The sequence below is a fragment of the Nyctibius grandis genome, chromosome 6 (assembly GCF_013368605.1).
Source record: "Nyctibius grandis isolate bNycGra1 chromosome 6, bNycGra1.pri, whole genome shotgun sequence".
Classification (NCBI taxonomy): domain Eukaryota; kingdom Metazoa; phylum Chordata; class Aves; order Nyctibiiformes; family Nyctibiidae; genus Nyctibius; species Nyctibius grandis.
Genome location: NC_090663.1, coordinates 38,528,506 through 38,540,738, shown reverse-complemented (window position 1 = coordinate 38,540,738; position 12,233 = coordinate 38,528,506).

Here is a 12,233-nt window from a genome sequence, read left to right as displayed (position 1 = left end):
AAAAGTTCCCATTTCTTTTCTTTTCTCTGTTCTGTTCAGCGGGGCCCGTGCAAAGCACTGCAGAGCCGGGAGGGCTGAGCACGCTGTCCCCTTCCCTGCTCATGCCCAGGTAGCTCCTGCATTGAGCAATACCCAACATCTGGGGGGGAATGGAAGCGGCTGCCACAAACAGCTAACACCATACAGCGGCAATTTTAGAAAGAAAAGTCTTCACGGATCACACGCTGAAATATTGCAGGTTGATTGCTTTCTGCTGAATGCAGGGGTAATACATAGGTTTTGCAGACCAAAACAGGTGCTTATTTTGGTGTGCTAGAGCGTCTCCTGTGAGTGAGAGAGCTGTACCGGCACGAACAAGCAAGATGCTCAAGAACTCGTGTGACTATTCATTGCACAGGGCTTAAGGGAAGTGATAAACCCTCATGGGGTGCAGTTACCCACTCCTGAAGCACAAAGAAAATGCATGCTTCTCCCTTAGATAGGTAAGCCAGGCTGAAAAACAGGTGATTGCATGTTTAATGTGGATCAAAGACTGCTATGTGCCAGACTCCTGACTTAGCACTGCCATGGTAAAGTGGGGACGACATCCAATGTATGTATCATGTGTCTTGTTCTGTCGTGTTCGGAAATTGCCTGACTGCTGCTAGAAAAAAATAAATCAGTTCAGGTCTCAGCATATACTCATGAACTCTGGATTCACAGCATGGCAAAGCAGAAATAAGGGACCAGCTCAGGGTGTGGAGACTGCAACCCCAGCATGACACAGAGCTCGGTTCTCCCCTGGCTCAGCTTTAGCAGGGGACAGGCGCTCTCACGTGGGGTGTCAAGAGGACGCTGACCTCTGCTCCTCAACTCTGCGCTGGCCTTGCCCCAAGGGCTGCTTGTCAGCGGATAGCCGAGAAATCCGTCTATCTCTAGCATGCTCCCTCTCGCTGCTGGTCCCCAAGGCCACACAGAGCATCCATCTGGGCACAGATGCCATGGCTACATGCGGGAAAGCCACCCCGGCTGGGCACACCTGCAAACTGCTGTCAGAAGAAACGTGAGGGTGGGTAGCAGGAACAGGCTGCACTGTCTCTGTCCCTGGGCTTGTAAGTCCCGCATAATAAAACAGCATTTCATCCACAGCTACTATGAAATGGTCAAAGTATCGGTGAAGCAATGAGATAAAATAAACCTCTGGTTAAAAGAGATTACCTGTGTTTATTTCATTCAAAATTCTGTGAATTAGGAGAAAAAAATCTTGGTTTCGGCTTGGTTTCTGGAGAAGCAGCCATGCCAGCTATTTCTCTGGCTACTAAATCCTTCTCAAAAACTTCTCAGCCCAGCAGCCACTTTCATCCAAGTTGGAAAGTAAGGGTAGAAGAAGTCTGCAGACAGAGAGAAGGAAGGAGAAACAGTTGGTGTCACCTTTCTCTCCCCCACTTCCCTTCCCTTTCATCTCTAGGCTTTGTAGCTACAGTTTGCGACTCCTAAAGGTACAGAGTGCTGGCTGTGGCCCCTGACTGACAGCAACGCTTGTCTTCAGCTCCATTTTGTCACCTTAGAAACTTGCCTTTTATCTCTGCTTTTTATCAGATAGAAAAAGTGAAGGCAGCTTGCTGCCCTTCAGGTTGCTGCTCACCAGCTAAGAGTCAACAGTAGGGATGGCCTCCGTGTGCGTGTGCAGGCGTGTGTGTGCACACAAGTGAGTATGCGTGCACCGCGGAGAGGCCAGGCCGGTGCAGCCCACCGCCCCGCAGGCCAGGCTTTGGGGGGTGCTCAGCGCAAGCGGCTCCGCTGACAGCGGGGCTTTCTGGACCAGGCACAGTGAGGCTGAGCTGAGGCCATGTGTCCTGCAGGTTCCCCCTGCTGCAAAACCAAATCCTTTCTAAGCACTCGTTTTCTCTTTGAAAGAGAGTAACAGTGAAAACCAGACAATGGCGTGAAGGAAGAGCTTCTAAAAAAACTCCCCAAAATAGGTTTGTTAATTGCACACGATGGGCTTTTTTCTTTGCACAGTCGGAAGTAGAGCTGCCCAAGACATTCGCATGTGCTGCCCCTTCAGAGGGTGCCGTACCCCTCGCGGTCAGGCAGGCAGCCCTGGAGCACTCTCCATAGCAGTGGGGACTGGCAATGCACTTGCTCTCGCTCAGCTGCTGGTGCTTGAAAGCACCGCTCACGCTGGCACTCCTCCTGGGCCTGGCAGGTTCTTCCAACCCACCTTTCGTACAAGCCGCCACACTCTTAGCACAGCACCAGTTAGCTAGCTGCTATTTTAAGTCCCTCGGTACAGTTATGCTGCTCCGGTCCATGCCATGGGACCCTCAAGCAAAGGTCAGCCCTGGTTCAGGTTGGTGTCCCGCGAAGTCATCGCTGCCACCACCACAGTGCTGTGAGGCCCCTGCATACCCATCCCGCTGCCTTTCGCCCAGGAGCACCCAGCAATGAACAGTAGCTCCCGTGCAACACTCTGTCTCCGTTTCATGCCCCAGTGACCCAGTAAAACCAGTTTTTGTAGGTCTCAGCTGGGCTCCTCCAGAGGTGGGACCAGACATGTGTGCCCAGGGAGTGTCACTGGAGACTCTCATTGCTAATGCATTCGTCCAGGTAACTGAGATTTAATGTGTGCCCAAACCATGCGCATGGTTCGGGGAAATCTGAGACCATATGGCACGTTTTCACTTTAACAGCCTGCATACCTGACGAAATCAGAATGTTTGTTTTATTGTTAAATTATCAGGCAATTGCTCTGAAGTGGCTGAAGAGCAGTACCTTTCACATGTGTAGCTGGATGGAGACACTCATCACCAGGGGCTACTGGAATGGCTAAAAGCATGAACAGGGCCAAAAAGGAATTAGACAAATTTGTTCAAGGTATGTCCACCAAGACACACAAATAGGGTCATTCAGATGCAACATCCAGCTCATAAACTCCAAATTGCTGGGAGGATTTACCAAGGAAAAATCACTCTAAACTTGTCCTGGCTTCAATAATCTTCTCCAAAATACCTGTTCCAGCTCATTTCTGGACACAGGTTCCTGTCCAGTCGGGCCAGTGATCTGACGCACATCCCCATCCTCCTGTTGTAAAAACTAATGTGGCTGTAATAATTAATCAGCTGGAAACAGCCCAAACCCAAAGAACAATGGCATGGCACTGAGCACATATTTACTCAGCCAGGGGAAGCAACGAGAAAATGAGTTTTGCTCCAAGCAGTGCAGAAACACCTACCAGAGATACACAAAAGCAGAGTGAGAGGGCAGTCCCTCTGGAAGATACGGTCGGACTTCTCCAAAACTGCTGCCCAAAGTCATGACAAAAATGGAGCTGAGCCCAATGCTCTCGGGCGGTGCTGCCGATCTGATAGTAAACGCTCCCATATTTGCAGGAGACACTCAGTTTAGCAGGATTTTAAATAGAAATGGGGCCAGAGAGGAATGATCTTTCATTTTTGAAAATATTTATACTGTTTTATTTGTAAGCATGAAGGTATGTAGCTTGGAAACAAGGGGGTCAGGCTCTGCCCTGGATCGTGGAAAGCAGCGATGATGTATGGTGTGTGGTTCCCGGTGGGGAAAGTATCAAGTGTGAGTTCCCAGGGCAGCCCTGTGGCCAACACACCTACTGGCATTTTTTAATATGTAAGGAGACGTGCAGACTGTCAGCTGAAGGACAGGGCTGACTGAATGAATGACTCTTAACTTTGTGAAAGGTGGTGCTGCTGCTAGAATAATGGGCATGTAAATGACCTTCAGACCAAGCTGAAGGCCAGAGGACACTCCTAAGAGTAAGGTCTTCACCAGCTTGGTTTCTGCCAATAATCCAGAACTGGCCTCAGCCAATGCAGATAATTTTTATCATGTGGATAAAATTTTGGGGATAAATGAGCACAGATTTTTACCCAAGAGCATGATTTACCCTTCCAAGAAAGAGGGTCCCTGTTCTTTTCAAACCAAGACATAGCATTCAGAAAGGGGACCCAGGCTTTTGTCAAACACAGCTGGTTTGACACTGGGAGAGGTGTCTGAGCAAAATGCAACTGGCCTGCGAGCTGCAGCAGCTTCCACCAGCCTGAGCCCTCTGGCCATCAGGGTACGGCCACATAGGCCCTGCACTCCTGATGCAGAAGTACCCTGGGCAGCAGCATCCAAGCTGGTGTGGGTAGCGGCCCTGGAGGACAGTGTTGCTAACTAGCTCTGTCCTAATGAGGTGCGTGGGGGGTTATTTAGTGCAGGCTTTAGGGATATACCATGAGAGCTGTTGTAGCTCTAAGGGACAAGCCACATTCTCCTCCAGATCAATCAAAGCCATCCAAAAGAGCAGAGGAAGTGCTGAGTGGGACGTCCTTCCCCAGACCCCATGGCAGCACTTCTCTAGAAACCCTCAACACCACTTTACTCCATCCTTGATCTCCAGCAGTGTCCAGGTCCGCTTCTGAGCTTCGGAGCCCAACCCCATCCCTGACAGCCTTCTCCCTTCCACTGGAGGCAACCAGCTCGGGGCGGGCAGCTTGCTTTTCCTCATGCCACTCTTTTAAACTGAAGCCTATCTTCATGACAACTTCCTAGAAGTCAGCACACAAAGAAGCATCCAAAGGATGACAAAAATAACCCAGGCAGCTGCACCCCTACTGAACCTGGGCTTTCCTTTGTAAGGCAATCGAGCGGCCCAGCACCACAAGGCATTTAGTACAGGCAAAAAAAAAAGACAACTTGTTTTAGAGGGTGCCAGCCACAGCTGCTGATGGACAACATGTGTCTGGCCACAGGTACCTGCTCCCAGCGGGGCGCTGGGGCTGTCTGTGCTGCTGCCAAGGGAAGGGAAGTCTCTCCACATCCTGCCAGCTTTACCTGAAGTGACCCAGCTGGGACACTGTTTTAGCTTGGCAGGTCTGAGGTGTTTACGTGCGCGGAGAGCGAAGGGGTAATGAATGATCCTAACGAAGCGGCCACTGACACGGCCATCCTGCGCCTGAACACCCTCTGTCCCCTGGAGCAGCAAGAAGCTGCTTACACATGGAGATCATGTTTGGTTAATTAAAGCATCTAAATAAGAATACCACCCCTCTGACCCGCTGGGACAGATACTCCTTTAGCTAAATCCCTTTTTTTCCCTTTCATCAAGGCTATGTCACCTCAAATTAGCATTTACTGCAGACAGTCAGAGCGGATCAGTAGGAATGGGGTAACTTATTCCCGCAGCTAAGCCCGCAGTGAACTTGATTTAGCATCATCTGTCTGCTTTCAAAGACCTTATTCAGATGGAAACTTAAGAGATTAGAACCTAGCTAACCAGATTTCCATGAATAAATGTGGACTTGCCGTAAATGTAATTTCTCGCTATCTAGTGTGCTGCTCTGGTTTCGCTTCTCTTCCATCCCATCTGGAACCTGAAACTGTGTAAAACCATAAAATGAATGGCCTCTGGTGCAGTAACTTCAGCAGAGGTGGCCATCCGGGCTGTGCCAAGGAAGACTTGCTGTTACAATGTTGCTGCCCTCCCAGCTCACATTTACCAGTTGCTGTGCTGGTGGGGAGCACCACTGCCGCTCTCCAGCTGCAGCAGGAGCCTGCTGGGATGCTCGGCTGCATCCTGGTCCCTGAGGAAGAATGTGCTCAGCCTGGCACGGGGCATGCAGGTGCCTGGCAGCCTCCCCAGGAGAGCAGAGGGGGCTGGGCATGGCAGAGTGGTCATTGATCTCTAGGTAAATGACCCTAAACGGGTCTTTTGTTTTTTTTTCAGGATGTTCGCAGTGAAATTTGATTAATTTTAGAAGAGCCCCTTGAAATGCTCATGAAGAGGTCTTCTATCAGCTTTGCTCATGCTCATAATTTACATTTTCCCTGTAAATTTTCCTCCACCAACCAATGAAAAATGCTCATAAAGTCTCTCTGTAGGAGGAAGAAACCTGTGTTTCCAAACAACAGTCACCAGCGACACAGCAATGCTCACCCAAAATGCACTGTGTCATGGCATCGTAAGGCCTTCCAGTAAAACGGGAATCATCTTATTTTCTCTAGCAAAGTATAGCAAACACAAAAGGAAGCTGCAAAAACTGAGCACCCTTACAAATACAAGAATGAGTCACACCACGTGTGCTGGGGCAGCAGAAACCTTCAGGGAAACACCTTTTAGGGAAAGGCGTCCTGAACAGCGTCATCTGCAGGGCCCTCTGCCCTCATGCTGGCAGCGATGTGGCTGTGCGGAGTGGGGTACCGCAGCACCCCATGGGAAGGTGCAGCAGCCCATGAAGGCAGCCGGGCTGCACAGGTGCGTGGGTGCATGCATACACCCACTGGCAAAGGGTTGCCCAAGCCATGGTCCCCGCATTGTGTCAGGAGGAGCAAGGCAGTGTTTTGGGGCAGGGGAAAGCCCCACACTGCTGCCTCAGGGCTGCTCCGTGCCGTGTTTTATATAATCCATGTGAATGGGTTTATCCTCTTCCATCGCGTGGCTGTCCACTGGAGGGAATGGGCTTGGGCAGCATGATGGCAATGCTGGCCTCTGCCCCAGGGATGGGATGGCATCAGTGTGTTCCCTACAGATGCCCAGAGCGCTGCTGGAGGCTACTTGTGAGAAGGTGAAAGCACCAAGCCATACGGTTCCTCTTTCATTTACTAACTGGAGAAAATCGGGAGTGGAGTGGAGGGGGGTCTGTGGGACTGTGCAAACTGATGGGGAAGCATGCAGGGGAAGGACAACCAGACCGAAAGGGGTATGAAGCAGGCTCCAGCTGCTGGAGTCACACTGTGCATGTGTGAAACGGTTAAAACCCGGCCAAAGAAAGGAAGCAGAGAGGGAAGGTGAAATGGAAAACAAAAACGAATGCAGGAGGAGATGGGGCCAGCGCTGCAGCAGCCCCACGGATGCCTGGGCGGCCGAACATGGATGCCGCTACCTCCTGCGAGCCTGGATGGTGGCTCCTGCCTGCGCTTGTTTCTAAGGTTGAGCAAAGTGGCTGAGAGGGGAGCTTGGCACAGCCTGCCCCAGCCGCCCAGACTGACCCCACTGCCACAGGCATCAAGCAGGTTTTAACACCCATGAGCTCGTGGGGGCTCGCACTGGAAACAAACCTGCACCCCCATTTACGTGTCCGTATTTTCTTGCCCTTAAGAGGACTGTGTTCAGAAAGGTATCCCGGCTGCTGGACCCGACAGACCTGTGCTTTGTCACACGTGACAGGAAAAAAAATGGCCTTTAAAATGTTACAGTGGGTCGGGTGGCATTGATGTTTTTTTTTTGTTTTAGTTCTTTGAAAAAAGGAAAAAAAAAAACCAACCAAATTTGCCTGAGAGTAAAAATACTACCGAAAACTGAAACTTGACAACATTGTGAGAGATAGCATCTTTAAACGGGCACATGCAAAAGCAAGTGCTACAGCGAACAGCCTCAGCACCCACCCGGTTTCCTGCTGCTCCCCCACGTTTCAAGGCAGGAACTGCGAGAGCTGAATAACGCAGCACCCAGGCAAATGCCCAGCCTGCCGCTGGGGTCTGCGCACCTTAAAAAGCTCACCTTCTCCTAAGAAACACCCTGGAAAAACATACGCAAAGGTACTAAGTTTAAAGGGCAGGATGAGGTGTATAAATCAGCTGAGAAACCATAGTACATCAAATGAGTGGAGGGAATGAAGGCAGCGCTATCAGGTGTTCTCTGGAGAGGAGCTACAGCACTAGGGGCTGAAGGTGATAGTCCTTACAAAATTAAAATAAAAACAGTAACTCTGATGCCGCTCCACCATCCCGGCACCAGCATCAGCCTGTATAAAATAAGGAACTGTTTCCATTGACGTTTCACCTCCTTATGCCAGCCCAAAATTAGCTCCGCACAGCACTCATCGAGGAGGCCAAGGCGCAGCGGCGGGAGCTGCAGCCGCGGGCAGCTGACAGCGCACCTTTAGCTGCTGCTGAATTATTTAGTCTTACAGGCGTGTAATGGAGAGCAGAACTGGTCCAAAGGAGCTACCTATCGTCAGCTTCTCATCAAAAAATAACACACTGAACGCCGGTAGGCCTTCCTCTGCCTTGGCTGGTTTATTTAAAGCTGCCACGCACGGAGAAAAGCTCATTCAAGGAGCTGTAACGTCCAGCAGCTGAACCCCGTGCACCCCAAGCCTTACTGCCGCCATCTTCGCCTCCCCAGGTGGCCCAGGGTCCTGCTCAAAGCGCCGTCTATGCCAGCAGTCACTGTTGGCCCCCGTGGTTTCCTTCCTCCCCACCACTGTTTTCATTATTGTTGACAGAAAAATCCTGCACCTGCTGCTCTTACCGCAGGGGAGGAAACCCTTCTCTGAGCCCGTGCTGAAAAGGTCACCGGGCTGTTCCTTCTGCCGTGGCATGGGCAGGGAGGCAGGGCGGCCTCTCCGGCAGGAGGAATGCCCACACCCACGCCAGCAAGCCCCCACCACCGGCCCCTCCTCATGAAATCCCATCAGCAAAAAAGTAATTAACAGACAGACAGCAGACACAACTAACGTGAGGCAGCGGGGATGAAGCTAAGCTGGCCTGCCGCCTGCGTTACCAGGGGGATGCTGCCATGAGGGGCGCAGGGGCAGGGAGTGCTTCCCCTGGGCATCTGAGGATGCGGGCTGGGAGTCCCAGCCCCTGGCCCTCGTGCACACCCTCCCAAGGCCACCATCAAAAAGCCCTGTGCCGTGGCCGCCTCCCAGGCTGAGATAGTGATGGGGAGGGAGAGGCCGGAGCAAAGGGTACGTGGCAGCGCCCTTCTCCCTCTTTGGGGGAAGCCCCAGCTGCAAGCAGGGTGGGAGAGAAACAAAAGGGAAAGAGACACATTTTGGGTGAGAGGGAAACAATTTAAAGGCAAAGCTGGTTTCTGCTGGCCCAGGCAGAAGCCCTGCAGCAAACCCCGTGACTCCAGGGAGCCCTGAGGAAACCCAAAGCGTGGACAGGCACGGGCAGTGTTCACGCTTCCTACAGATGCATCTTTCTCCCATTTATCCAAGTGCAGAGCGAATGTATTTTGCAGACCTGTGGCAAAGCTGCGTGCAGGTTACATACAACTACTGCCTCCCAGGTGCTTCCAGCACAGGTGCAAGTGCATCAGGATGTAAACCAAGCTTCACTGCCTGCCCCCACGCTGATGCGTGCAGCCGAGGGAGGGAGGGAGGGGGACAGCCAGGTGGTTACACACAACCAGGAACCGAGGCCATCACTGCCTGCTGGGGAAAAAAAAAGTGAAGGCCTGATCCTGGGGCATTTTGAACTGACTCACCTAGCGTCATCTTGAATGGGATTTGAATATCTTTGTGTGCAAGGATCTTGCCGGGCTCCAGGAGGACATCAGGAGTGGCAGCCCCGGACACCAGCGGGAGCCTAGGTTGTAACATTATGTGACTCATAAGCACACCTGGATAAATCTATGCTTGGGGCCATTATTTCATTTTTCTCACGTTCTCCCTCATTTTTTCCATTATTTCTATTGACTTACAGAAGGGATGATCCTGCCTCTGCAGGAGTCCTCCAGCAGCTCTCTTGGCCCCTTCAAAACCTGAGAAAAAAAATCATTTACATTCGTTTATTAACTATCCTGCAAAAAATGGACATGCCTGGGCTTAGCTTGCCTGGGCAAAGGAGCAGATCCCCTCCAAACAGATCTAACCCAGCTTCCCTTAACTGCTTTGTCTGTAAACTCATCTCCTGCACACAGGTATATATATTGCCCCCATGGAAATGCCATCCACCTCGAGGCACCATCCGCTCAGTAAACTCATGTTTGGGATGGGAGCAGAAGAGCATGTAAAATTACCCTCATGGCATGTGTCAGACTTGCAACTTTTAAATCCCCAAGACCCTGTACTTGACCTCTTTTTTTCCTCAGGTGCTACAGAAATACTTATACTTTGGTGCCTTCTCCAAGTAATGGTAGGCTGACTCCAGTCGACTTCGAAAAACACAAGAAACTCAAGCCCAGGCAATGGATGTCAGCGATAGCCAAGGGCAAAGGCACCCACAGTAAAAGGGAGGTGATTCCCCCTGTGGTAGATCTGCAAATACAGGAGGAGCCTGTGCTCTATAATCTCCTTTTTCACTAAATACTGCCACTCCTCGCTTTGTCTCAGACTTCAAAGCTGCTCTCTCTGCGGCTGCAGTGTCTCATGCAGCCAGGTCCCTAGCTGATACCACAGGGAGCCTTCAGCTCCATGGACTAAACCTCTGATTTCCCAAGGATGTGAGACACATGTCATCATGCTGAACTCCATCAGCCTGTGTCTCCCACACCCTTCACACTTTGAAAACATGGAGCAGGGGTCCAGAGAGGCAGCAGTCTCCACCCGTGGAGATACTCAAAATTTGACCAAATCAGGCTCTGAGCAGCCTGACCTACCTTTGTAGTTTTGGAGCAGCAGTTGGGCCAGGTGACCTCCAGAGGCCCCGCCTGACCCAAATTGTTTTACAACCCTGCAGTAGGACATGTCCTACTGACGAAAAGTTCCTACAAGTTTGAGAAAACAGGTGCCTGGATAGAAAAGACAGCTCTCACTAGATCCTCACCGAGGAAGAGGCTGCTGTGTAGGTTAACCCTTCACTAGAAAGTTTGTAAGGAGACCAAGTGGTGGAGAGAGGGAGGCTGTGTGAGTGCCCTAATCAACAGAGGAGCTTCAGCAATATCCCCTGCCCCAGGAAGCACCTCTGAACACAGCTGAGATCCCAAGCAAATCCATCTTCTCCAGTTCTGCTACTCCTCAGATGACTTTTCTCCTACCTCAGCCCCATGGACAGCCCTTTCAAGGGGATCAGACTTTGCCAGAGACCTTGGTATCATGGCTCCTCACTAGCTGACCTCCTCCAAAGGAGGCTGCTTGAGCCATCAGAGCACGGTCAGCGCCCTGGCCACAAGCCGTGTGGGTGCTGCACAGCGAAAGCCTGGCCCTTACTTCCCTCCCAGCCCCCGCTCTGGGAGATTGCTGCAGGCTCGCCTGCTGACCACATCACAAAATTGCATGACAAAATTAATTTGGTGTTACTCGTAGTGCTGATGGACAGGTATCTGGTTTCCAGTGTTTCAGAACCAAATGGGCGGATTGCCGTTGTTAAGGGCTGGATGGTTTTTTATGACTTTGTGTAGTTTTTTGCAAGCAAAAACGGATAACAAGCGTAATTGGAGATTGCGTTTCAGATAAATGGCTGATGTCCCAGCCCGAAGAAATCCTCCTTTGCAGTCAGCCAACTGCTTTGGGTCTGAGCAAGTTGGCAGAGGCATCACCGCCTTTGCGCGGTGGATATTCTCTTTGATGGAATAGTGTTATGGATACGTACGGTAAGTCCAGTGCTTGCAATACCTCTTTGGAAGAGCTTCAAACATATAAGCCTTGGAAGAGGGGAATTTACCAAGTAGCACACCGTACCCAGAGCTATGCGTGTGTGTCTCATTGCGCAGCTACTAGAGCAGGGTGGGGGTTAGTGATTTTGCAGCTCAGCTGCCCTCCTCACAGGACCAAGTTATACCCAGCCGATCAGCGTGCTGGCGCTGACTCTCGCGTGCAATGACCAGAGGTGAGATGGGAGGCAGGTAACTTGCTTTAGCTATGTAAAGATTAATACATGAGTTAAACTGGAGGTGCCTGCCTTTCCCCCCATTGACTGCTCCTAAGTTGTCATGATGGCTGATGGTAAGAGTAGCAAATCCTTCTCCTGGCAAGTGACAGACAAGCATTTATATACCTGGAAACACTCAGGCAGCCCTTGGGCAACCATGTCCTTACCCCAGCGACCAGCAGGGCTTGCTGAAGGCAGGCTGTCACCCAAAGTCACGCAGGACGCATGGAAAAGGCAGCTCGGTCCCTCACTTCTCTTCAGCCCTTCTCTATTGTTGCTAATATCTTTATAGAAACATTTTTTATGTCATTTACGGCAGTAGCCAGATTAAGTTCTAATCGGCTTTGGCCCTCCAATTTTCTCCCTGCATAGCCTCACGACATCTTTGTAGTCCTCCTGAGTCACCTGCCCCTTCTTCCAAAGGTCATAAACTCTCCTTTTTTTTCCTGAGTTCCAGCCAAAGCTCTCTGTTCAGCCAGTCCCATCTTCTTCTCCACCGGCTCGTCTTTTGGCATACGGGGACGGCCTGCTCCGGCGCCTTTAAGATTTCTTTCTTGAAGAGTGTCCAGCCTTCCACTAATAAGTGGATTCATTCCACTAGTAAGAAGTTATTGCTTGAAACTCCGAAAAAGAGATTTTTCCGGACAAGGAAACTGTAAGCAAGCCAAACAGAAATCTATGAGGAATGGGGCAAG